Source organism: Camelus ferus, chromosome 33 (assembly GCF_009834535.1).
Source record: "Camelus ferus isolate YT-003-E chromosome 33, BCGSAC_Cfer_1.0, whole genome shotgun sequence".
Taxonomy (NCBI): Eukaryota; Metazoa; Chordata; class Mammalia; order Artiodactyla; family Camelidae; genus Camelus; species Camelus ferus.
Window position 1 is genome coordinate 5,709,691 of NC_045728.1, and position 10,940 is coordinate 5,720,630.

The window sequence follows — 10,940 nt, forward strand, 5'->3', positions numbered from 1 at the left end:
GACACTCTTAGGTGTTCTTAGATAAGATTCCTTTCCCTGAGCTAGCCTGGCCAGTACCATGCTCCTCTTTCGGTGACAACAGGGACCTCACTAACGCAGGTGTGGAGGGGGGTGTTAGATCTTGCCCGCTGCTGCCGCCCCGCATCACCTCCACCACTGCCCTGGCTCTCGGGACAGCAGGTCCTAGGAGCCAGCCTTCCTTGAGTCAGCTGGTCAGGGCTGGATTTGAAGCCAGCTGCCTCAGTGTGGTTTCTGGAGTCTGTACATTTGCCTTGATTGTCAGCCCACGTGGCTTCTTTGGGAGAGGCCCCTGCCATTTGCTGCCTGAGACAGCGAGACAGACCAGCAGCTGGAGAAAGTCCTCCTCCGTCTGCAGCCCAGGAGTCCCTGCATCCAGGGATGGCGAGGCCTGTCAACGGCAGTCACTGCGCAGGACTTCACAGCACTGCTGTTTTCACACCCACCCTCCTCTCCGTCCTTCCTCCCAGCGCCCCTGTCCTTTACAAGAGCTGAAGGTTTTTGGTTTTTTTTTTTTTAATGGAGCTGCTGATAATTAAAATTAAATCTTTGTTCCACCAATGTCTGAAACTCTGGGAAGTTATTATCAGAGTCAGGCAGTGATATTTTGATATCCCAGAATCGTTTTGATATAAGGAATAAAGTTCTAAGGCAGGAGCAGACAGGAGCACCGAGCTATTTCCTAATCAGGCTTTATAACGTGCAGTACCTTGAATGCTTCTCAGATGTTCCCACCGTGGCTTCTGTACACTTCAAACCCGTGTGCCTTTAAATGCAGAAGCTAGGGACTGAATTAATGAAGGGAGCTTCAAAAGCCCCCCTCTTTGGCAGGCTGAAGATCTGAGGGCGAGCTCAAAGAGGGTGATGGGGCTTTGAAAATTACTAAGCACAAACAATAAACCTCATTAAATAAAGTCAGCAGAGTGGGCTCAGAAATGTAATAAGGCAACTGGGGGACAGACAGGTCGAGACTCAGCCTGAGAACTGGCTCTGTCAGGGGGCTGGGGCTGGAGTGGAGAGGAGTGCATCTGCAGCGGGATCACGTGACCTCAGTAGAAGCCGTGCTTAGGGAAGTGGTCGGGAGGATGCTGGGAGAGCCCGGGCCACTGCGAGGACGTGATGCTGGCATGGCTGGCCTGTGGCACGAGGGTGCTGTGGGCTGAGGGGCACTCTGAGGTTAGGAGTGGGGTTGCCGGCTCCTCTCTTGCTCACCCCAGCAGCTTCAGTAACGTCAGAAGAAGGCAGGGCTTTTGAGTGGGGCCTGTTAAAGGAAGAGAGATGCTGGGGGAGACCGCCTGGCCATGCACATGACGTCCCTGAAGCTTTGTCAGGACGTGAGTCACACCGTCCAGCAGAAGCTGAGCTGGGGCTTCCACAGTCCTACAGGCGCCTCTGTGTGCAGCCAGGAAGTGGGAAACGGGGGATCTTATCACTCTTAGATGGGAGAGTTCTTCATGAGATCCTGTTAAAAACTGGCCAGCACACGGGACGATCAGTGCCAGGCCAGTGGGTAGAGTTTTCAGACGTAGGTTGGGACCGCCGGGCTGTATGTGGAGACGTTTCATTGGGACACAGCGGGAGCACGTTGAGGGCTGCTCAGCAAGGGGGTCCATCCTTCTGCCTCTAGGGCCTCCGGCAGGAAAGCCAAGGCCACTGGGCGAGCGAGGGCTTGTCCTCTGCAACAGCCGGTGCAAACCCTTCTTGGCTGTCATTGCCAGTCAGGGCAGCCCACTGTAGGTACCAGGCGTCCCTAAGGGCTCTCTGGGGGAGGCCAGTTCTCTCGTGACCCTGCTGATCATCGCAAAGCATCCCCCTCCCCTCCCACCCCGCCCCACCTAATAATTATATCTTCATTTTAATTCAAGAACTTAACTACAGAGATGACAGTGACCCTTTCCCCCAGAATGAGAGGACGGAGGATCCTCCACCAGATAGTTATTTGTGGTTGCAGCTGGGGGTTTATTTAAACTAATTTTATTATTCATGACACTGACAATTTATGCAGTGAATGCAATTATAGGCTATGATTGGCTGCCACGGCTCAGGGCGAAAAGTGCCACTTCCCTGGATATGCAAGAAAGAAAGGCAGAGAATATTAGAAAAATGATCGGCCACGGCGATATTTTTTATGAAGTGTTCCCCCCCAAACCTTCACTTAAAAAAAAAAGCTAATTTAATTTCCCAAACACCCTGCAAAAGATATCTAATTATCCACTCCTAAATTGCTCTCATAATTTTTCCAAAGTTCTCTATTGTTTATGCCTCTGTGAGTTCTCCTTGTCTACAAGCAAAGAAGCTGTCATCTCAACATGCAGCTCCCAATAAAACCTACTGGCGGTGATGCCTTTTAATGCTGCGCTCAGAAGTCCCATGCAGCCTCTGATACGTTTGTCCGTTTAATCAGGAAGTATTTGAGGAACAAGAATTGTTATCATCTACAGTTGGAGAAGGAGTAGAGGGCATTGACCTTTTTCCCCTTTTCCTTACATCAAATCAAAACGAATCGGGGTGCATCCACACAGCGGAATACACCTCGGCAGTAGAAAGGAGTGAGCGACTGGTACGTGCAACAACGTGGATGAATCTCGAAATAGTTATGCTGTGTGAAAGGAACCCGGCCAAAAAGGAGGTCTTAGTATGTGATTCCATTTATAAAGCACTAGAAAAGCAAGCTCATTTTTAGAAACAGAGAGCGGATCAGGTAGTCGCTTGAATCGGGGGAGGCAAAAGAGAGAGAGTACAGGGGAGCGTGAGAAAGCTTTGGAGGAGTGATGGGAACATTGTCTTGGTTGCAGTGATGACTTCATGGGTGAATACATACCACAGCTGATCAAATGTACATGTTAAATGCGTGCAGCCCATTGCATGCTGATGACGTCGCAATAAACCTGTTAAGACAGACACACACACCTTAGTTAAATCTCTGCTCCAGCATTACTAGGTATTTGACCTTAACCTCTCTGGATGGTCGCTTACTCATCTGTAAAATGGGAATGAGAAGGTCTTCGCTACTTACCCCATAGGGTGTTAGGAACATCAACGTGAGAAAACAACAGTCCAGGCATATACCTACTAATAACTTCACAAGTGGCCTTCCTCAGCCTTAATGCCTCGGAGAAGTAAGAGGAATCCATGCTGCTGTCCCAGGGCCCAGCACAGAACCGGCACTCAGTCTTTGTTTAACTGAAATGACTGACGCTTAGTAAACCTCCATGGGCACCACAGGGTCTAATTATTATCTATTCACTGAACGTCTGTTAGGGACTCAGAATCCTGAAATAGAGCATCCTAGAGTGGAAGGGCATCAGGAGAGCCTTGGTGCCACATCCTAGCCTCAGATGGATAAAACATAATGAAGCCTAGGGATTCAGGGCATCTGGCCCGGCCTTTAGACAGGATGCTTAATGAAGGAGAAAGTGGTGATCAAGACGAAATTCCTAGAACTTTCGGTGTGCCCTCCCACACCGTTGCCGGCTGCAGGGACTGATCTGTAGAGAGCCTGGTAAGAATCTGGTAAGAGCCCTTTAAATTCACAGCACAGCCAAGTGGAACCGAGGTGGGGGAGCTCCCTCACTTCAGAGCCTCTTCCAGGCCTCGGAGGGCTCTGAATTGTAAACTGTCTGATGCCGGCTTTCCTGGCTGCTGTCTAGATTAGCATCCCAAACTCTCAGAATTTTCTCCCTAGCTTCCTGGCAATCAGTTCAGCCCACTTGATCACACACCTGCCTCACTCCAGCCTGTGCGAAACGGTTTATGTTGCCCTTTGCAGATCCCAAAGTACTTTCACATAATTCTCTCGTTTAGTCCTCACCTTGGTTCTGTGGGGTGTATAGGATGGGTCCTGCTAAGATTCCTGCTTGTGGTTAAAGGATTGGATGCCCAGGTCAATAAAAGATTTTCCCAAGATCCCCCACTGAACAGAGTGGCGAGAAGAACCAGTTCTCTACCTTCTCGCATTGTTTCCCGCGTTCTCTCTTCTCGTGCCACCCCCGGGGGAGGGATGACCTCACCTCTGGTTGGCTGATTCTGCAGGTGACATTGTGCCAGTCCCCACTTTTCCAATGTGATGGAGACAAGTAATGTGACCTACGTAAGGTCACACGATGGCTGAGTGGAGATGAAATCCTCCCTTCCGCTGTACCAGTTTCCTCTCCAGCACAGGCACACCTCGTTTTATTGTGCTTCACAGATACTGCATTTTTTACAGATTGAAGGTTTGCGGCAACCCTGCGTCGAGCAACTCTGTCAGCGTTGCTTTCCCCCCGGCATTTGCTCCCTTCATGTATCTGTGTCACATTTTGCTAATTCTTGAAATACTTCAAACCCTCCACCAGCAAAAAGATTATGACTCACTGAAGACTCAGATGACGGTTAGCATTTTTTAGCAGTCAGGCATTTTTTAATTAAGGTATGTACATTTTTTAGCTGTAATGCTATTGCACACTCAGTAGACTACAGTATAGTGTAAACGTCACTTTTATATGCACTGGGAAACCACAGACATTCGTGTGGCTGGCTTTATGGCGATGTTTGCTTTATTGCAGGGGTCTGGAGCCGAACCCCCAGGATCTCCAAGGTACTAGATTCATTTCAAACATTTGAAATGTGTGTGGCATTCTGTTGCATTTACTTTCCCAGCCAGGGCTGGGGAGCCCTGGGGGTGATAGGAGGTGTGGGGGAGGAGGGGTTGAGAAATGAAAACTGACTCAGTGGACCAGCCCAGATCCCTGCCTCTCCCATTCCATCCCTGCGGGGATGGATGGGTTGCAGAATAACACACCTCACCGCTTGCTGAGGAAAGAGTGACCCTTTGACTTCATGAATTTGGAAAAAGAACAGCATGGAAGCTAAATTTGGGCAGATAGGAGAATCCTCCCCAGAAAGCACACTGACTGTGACCGTAATCAGTAATGCTCCTTGCACCTTAGCCTCAGATCCCCGAAGCATCTCCCGCCGGTCCACCGACAAAGACATGCTTGTCTTTTTGTCTTAGAGTGATGACCGCGCGTGCTTGCTCTAATATTCATGGGCTACACTCAAAACTGAACCCGGGCAATCACCAGGAGTTTTCGGAAGGTCAGACTCAGATGTTTCAGATGACACAATACCTCAATTATTCAGAGGCAACCGTTTCCAAACTGCCTTCTGTAATTCCGGGCCCCGCTCACTTTGCATGGGTTCCTGCGCGCTCCGCCATCACTGTCTGCCTTTCCCACAGTCAAGGTGAAGCAGTGCGGGGCCAGGGAGAATGATGTCTAACTCACGTGTTCACCTTAGACTTTGACTTCCCCGAGCCCACTTGGAACCATTATCCTCTTTTTTGAATGTCGAAGATTTCCTTTTTCCCCCCAAGGACACATTTATGAAACGGATCACCATTAGAATGTGAATTTTCCTGTCAAGGGTGGGACAGAATAAAGAATGTGACCATTATTCTCTGCTCATAAAAGAGGCTTCCCTCCAGCTGTTATTCAAGAGACAATCGAAGCCCGCGCGGCGCCCGGTCACCCTGCAGACTGGCGTTCCCCAGCCGAGGGCCCTTCCAGTGCTCGGTGCGTGGGACCAAGCTGTCGACTGGTGGCAGAGCTCGGCTCTCCAGCCCAACTGTTCAATAATGCTCTAATTAACTATTGCAAACTTCAGAGGACCCACTAACTATAATTGAGAGATCAACAGAGCTGCACAGAGTTAGCTGTGCATGCTAATTACTGAATTATCCAACACCTGTTTTAGAATGTAGCACTGCAACATGGCTGTGTTTTCAGGCAGAAGACCTTTGGTTTGAGAAAAAAGTTTGTCTTTAGTGAAAAAAAGTGAGGCTCACTTCTTATCTGATGAACAAGACAGTTTTCTTGGCTCCGGAAGGTGATAAAGCGATGGCTGAGGCAACGCCAATGAAGGCGGTATGTGAACTTGACCTCAGGGGTGAATGTGAAGGGGAAGAAAGGGACTGCTGAAAATGGATATCAATGAGGACTTGGGTGGCAGGGAGGGAGCCACGCTTAGGATCCGTGTGTTTCACAGCTATATCCAAACAGTCATCACACCTCTGAATCTTCTGCATCCAGCTTGTACCACCATCTGGATGCTATTAATGGGTCAAAACCACTTAGCATTTTCCTAAAGATGGGGAGGAGCAGGACGGGGTCGAGATATGTCAAAGGGCATCTCTTGAGTGAAGAGGAAAGGCGGGGGTAGGGGGAGGTAGGAGCTCCTGCAGGGATGAGCAGAAGAGCACGGGCTGAGAGAGGAGAGGGCGCAGAGTTCAGGTGAGAAGCTGATTGCACAGGGGAAGAGAAGAAACCACTCATTATTCCCATTCCTCATGTTACTGATTAGCTTCAATGACCCGTAATCAGTGAATTCAGACAGAGGTGAAATCATGCTTACCCTGGGAGCCTTATAATTTTTTAGTTAAAATATTTGTTGCCCAATAGAAAAGCAAAACTTGTTTTTTGAGCCCCAAGCACCCTAGGATGAGCACAGTGCGGCGTGCCCAAGGCATCCAACCTGAGACAGGTCTCGAGTCAGCTGGCTGCCCTCTGCTCTGTGCTCCATCTAACTGATACCCACCTTATTCATAAAAGAAGGGACTCCCATGGAAGAAGTGCCTGCAAGAAAATAATAATGCAGATTCAGTATTTCTGGCATTTCCTCCGTTGGGAGAAGAATGTTGGATGATGCTCAGGATGCTGGTGTTGGCAGTGATGGTGGTGGCAGCGAACAGTATAGCTGGCTTTCACAAACAACACAAACAAAACCTAACAAGATCTAAGGGATGCTGGGCGTCTAGGATGATCTGTTCTCAAGCTGTCTTTTCTAAGAAATTCAATGCATTTGATAAGAATATGCCGGAAAATTTCTCAGAACATCCATTTGGGGAACACACTAGATTTTCCTGTCTCCATCCTTTCTCCGGGAAGCCTGTGCTAAGAATGAAACCAATGTGGGCGTTGCAGACCGTATCATCACACTGAGATCCCTTATTTTTCCCATGGTATTCCTACCGTGGGATCCAGGTAGCCTGAATGTGAATCTTCTCAGACTTGACACACCTCTGTATTTGTGACTTTTCTCATTGCTGAAGTGTAAAAATGAAGTGATTGTTGTCCATGAAGGAAGACCCATGGTCATCCATTGGCATCAGATTCTTCTCCCATATTCAAAACCATAACAGTCTGAAATAACCCGGTTCCCTCCCACTGCCCAACCTTAATGGAGGGCCTCTGTATTAACACTAAATCCATGGAGGGGTTTGCATTTAAATACGCTATCCTAGCCTCTTAAACTTTTGCCTCCTTCACCCAACGTTTATTCACAAATGGCTGGGTTAAATTATCAGCTCCGAATGATGTTAAGCTTTGCACACGTTGTTGTGTTGGCTGTCTGATTCGAAGAAACCCCATTGCCAAGCAACCGCTGGTTGTGTTTCCCATGTTTACCGACCTCTCCACCTCTGCGCTGAGACACACTTGTCCTGCTTTCTAGATGAGCTTTTCCAGTTCGTTAGCCTCTGCGGAGAAGTGACATCACTGCCTTTGAGCTCTCCTGCAACCTTGGCAAATCTCCTGGTCTCCTTTCTCCAAGAATATGCCTCAAAATCTGTCATCTAACTGATCAATTAATTAGTTTCCAGGGTCGCGATCCTTCTTGTGTGATCATTTGTTATTTCCCCCCGTAGTGCGCTGTGCTGTGTTTCCTTTTAGAGAAGTGGGATCCGTGTCGGTTTTCTGCGTGTGTCTGTTAACCACCTGCCCAGCCTTCCTCAAAGTCTCCAAGCACATTTTCCCTGAACCCTGACAACCTGGCTTTGGAGACTTATACGTCTCTCTGGGGTTAGGCTTTGAGCCCAAATTGTAAACTTTTATACGCTAGTGTACTGGGAGCTACCTGAACCTTGGGTTAACGTCATGTCAATATAAAGATGCATTTGTTGAATAACGAGGTTTAGGGTCCACTGATTGGCACACTCTGGAACAGTGCTTCTCCAATGGTGGTCCTGGACCTACTTCCAACAAAGTTATCTGCAGTGATTGTTAGAATGCAGATTCCCAGTGACTGCCTCCACATTACTGAACAGGGTTTCTGGGGCTGGAGCCCAGGATTTTCACAAGCTTCACAAGTGAGTCTTATACATGCGGAGAACTAGGTGATACTAGAGAACTTTTTGTAACTAATAGACGGGAATAATTTATTCTGTAGGCCTAATGCTTCGTAGAATCCTAAGGCTGACCATGAATCAATCATAAGGCCCACTGAGGCCATTTGTGCCATCTCCCAGGGAGACCACTCATCCTCCACTTCAATATTCGCAGAGATAGGGAGCTTGCAACTTCAAGAGACTTCCATCGAAGCTGCTCTAATGATGAGAAAGTTCTTTGTACTGATTTAAGCCTCCATCTTCACCTCTCCGTTACGGTGTCAACTCTGAATAAATATATAATAGCCCTCCTTTTATACGTGCTTTCTAATACTGGACCAGAAGTTCAAATCAACAAGTATTTTTGAGCACTCTTTATGCATCCATACGCCAACTTGTGTTCGGCTCTGGAGTTCCAGGCCTAAGTTTTGGGCCAAAGGCTTGTCCATGAGATTTTCACAGTGTGATATGGGAGAAGGAAAACTGTATGAAGGGAGGTGAGTGCTAAAACAGGGGGGTGTGAGAGCCCCAAGGTGAGAGCAAAGCAGTCTTCACCACTGAAAAAGTACCCTTTATGAAACTTAAAGAGGGTGTTGGAATTTTTTTCCAGGTGCAGAAATTGAGTAAAGGTCATTCCAAGCAGGCGTGTCATCAAGAGCAGCATCGTGGAAACTATGATAGGGACCGTGCACTTCGGGACTAGTGCCAAGTCACATGCGCACAGGAAATAGGAAAACAGGGGTGCAGCGGCAGGCAGGTGCCAGGCAGTGAGAGGAGAGGCACTTGCTGGGAACAGGCTGCAAAGGGCTTCAAATGCTGCGCTGTTTGAAGGTATCTCTCACCACCCCTCATGGCCTGTTTTGCCTTTCCAGGTTGCCTCGCTCTCCTCTTAAATGTCGCTGGCTTCTCAAGGACCCTTTACAGCGCGTGGTGATTCTCCTGTCTCCTCCTTACCTGCCAAGAAGTGAGGTCCCAGATTCAGTATCTGACTCAATCCCTTTTCGGAAGGGAAGTAAAATTAAAGTAACAAACCCTGAGGACTTCTACTTCAGCAGGAGGAGATTCACTACTTTTAACTAACATGATACTTGCTCTAATGGGAAGCATGCGTATCCATGGCAGCTGGGGTGTTAGCAGATGGGTTCGGCAGGCAGACCTCAGGGTCTATCTAAACTCTCAGCTCTTCCTCCCTACGGGGAGGAGGAAGAGAGAATAAGAACCCCAGAGGGCCTCTTTGGCTAAGAGATCATGCTCTTCCCCACGGAGTCTTTCTGGTTGGTACCCGGATTTCTGGAAACTGCAAGTCATCGAGGTGGTGGTTTGGGTGAGTGGTCCATCAGCTTCCGTCATTATGAAATTCACCTGTAGCCCAGTGAAGGGTGTGTGTGGAACATTCATTAAACAATTGTAAATATCTTGGGGGAAAAAACCTCTGTACGGCACAGTCATTAAATGTCCACACATCCTATCCAGGGAGGTGAAGTTCTCTGCATCCATGGACCCTGAACCCAGGAACTCTAAAGCTTTCTTTGTTTGGGTGACTTTTAAAGCTTCTGCAGAATTGGAAAGCTGCCGCTCAAAATGCACCCATTAGTCAGTCCAAGTATGTGACAGAAAGTTTTCCACCAGTCAGGGAGTCACAGAAGAGGGGCAAAATCAGCTCTTTGCTGCACTTCAGACAATCAAGAATGTCCAGGATTGGCTTCTGCCATTGCAACATCTGTTGGCATCAGCAGAAAGTATGAAAAATAATGGAAACAGAATTGCTGATGAGCAGAGAGTTGAGGGACATGGTTTCTGCCTTCATTCCGCTGTCAGCTGGGATGCCTCCCTCCCCAATTTCTCGTCATACTGAGACCCAGAGTGCTTCTCCTGATTACAACTGCACACTCACACAAAGGGCAGGGTGGACAAGCCAGCCCAGCATTTCAGAATAGCAAAAGGCAAATACACAAGGGAAGATTTGTGTTGTGAGGGTGGTTAACCAGGGACATGAACACTGTAACTACAGAGTTAGATTTATTCCCACCAAACCTCCCCCGCTGTGCGTAAGCAGGATGAAATTCTAAATGGTGGCCTCTGCGGAAAAGGGGGTCTGGAGCTCCTGATCTAAATGAGACCGTGATGTATGCACCTGCGCACACTTGAACAAGTGGTGGGCAATTTTTAGATACATTTGAAAGCACCCTTCGGTGAAAAGTGTTCTCAGAGAATGTCAAGAGGGCATGAGTCAGGGTGAGCGCCAAGTTTCCAGAACTAAAGTGCTCATTTCCCAGATGTTCTAGAATACAAAGAGATCGTATGGAAAATGACCTCAATCAGGGGCCTCTTTATGACTTGACCCCATCTACCCTTGCATCCCAGAAAAGCTTGCTGAGCTCATCCTGCTTTTAGTTCAAAGTAAGAAATGAATTTTCCCGAGAAGTTTTGACACTGGTTTTTCAAAACCAGGCACCTTTTTTCTTTTTTTAAGTTGCATTAAAAGCTTTAAGGAAAGCCAGCTCAGCCACTTGCTGCGACAGGTCCTAGCCTAGGACCTTGTGTCTTGGTGACCATGACCGACGAGAGCACAGTAGGGCTGATTCTGAACTTCCCGAACCAGGCTCCTTGGCCAGGAAGCCGGGTCTGAACTGTTTGTGATGCCAGCCTGTCTGTGGGCTCAGCAGCCTCTGACAAGGGCATGGCTCTGGAGGAGCGTGGAGAAAAGAAATGCGACTAGCTAGCACCTGAGAATGGCGCCATCAGCAGGACTCGAGGAGTAGGGAGAGGCATCGGCACACAG

General features: G+C 48.3%; 1 protein-coding gene across 2 annotated transcripts in view; it reads left to right on the forward strand.

Annotated features, from left to right (window-relative positions):
* Positions 1 to 10,940, forward strand: part of KIRREL3 (kirre like nephrin family adhesion molecule 3) — a 491,466-nt gene that overhangs the window by 99,623 nt on the left and 380,903 nt on the right. The window lies entirely within an intron of this gene.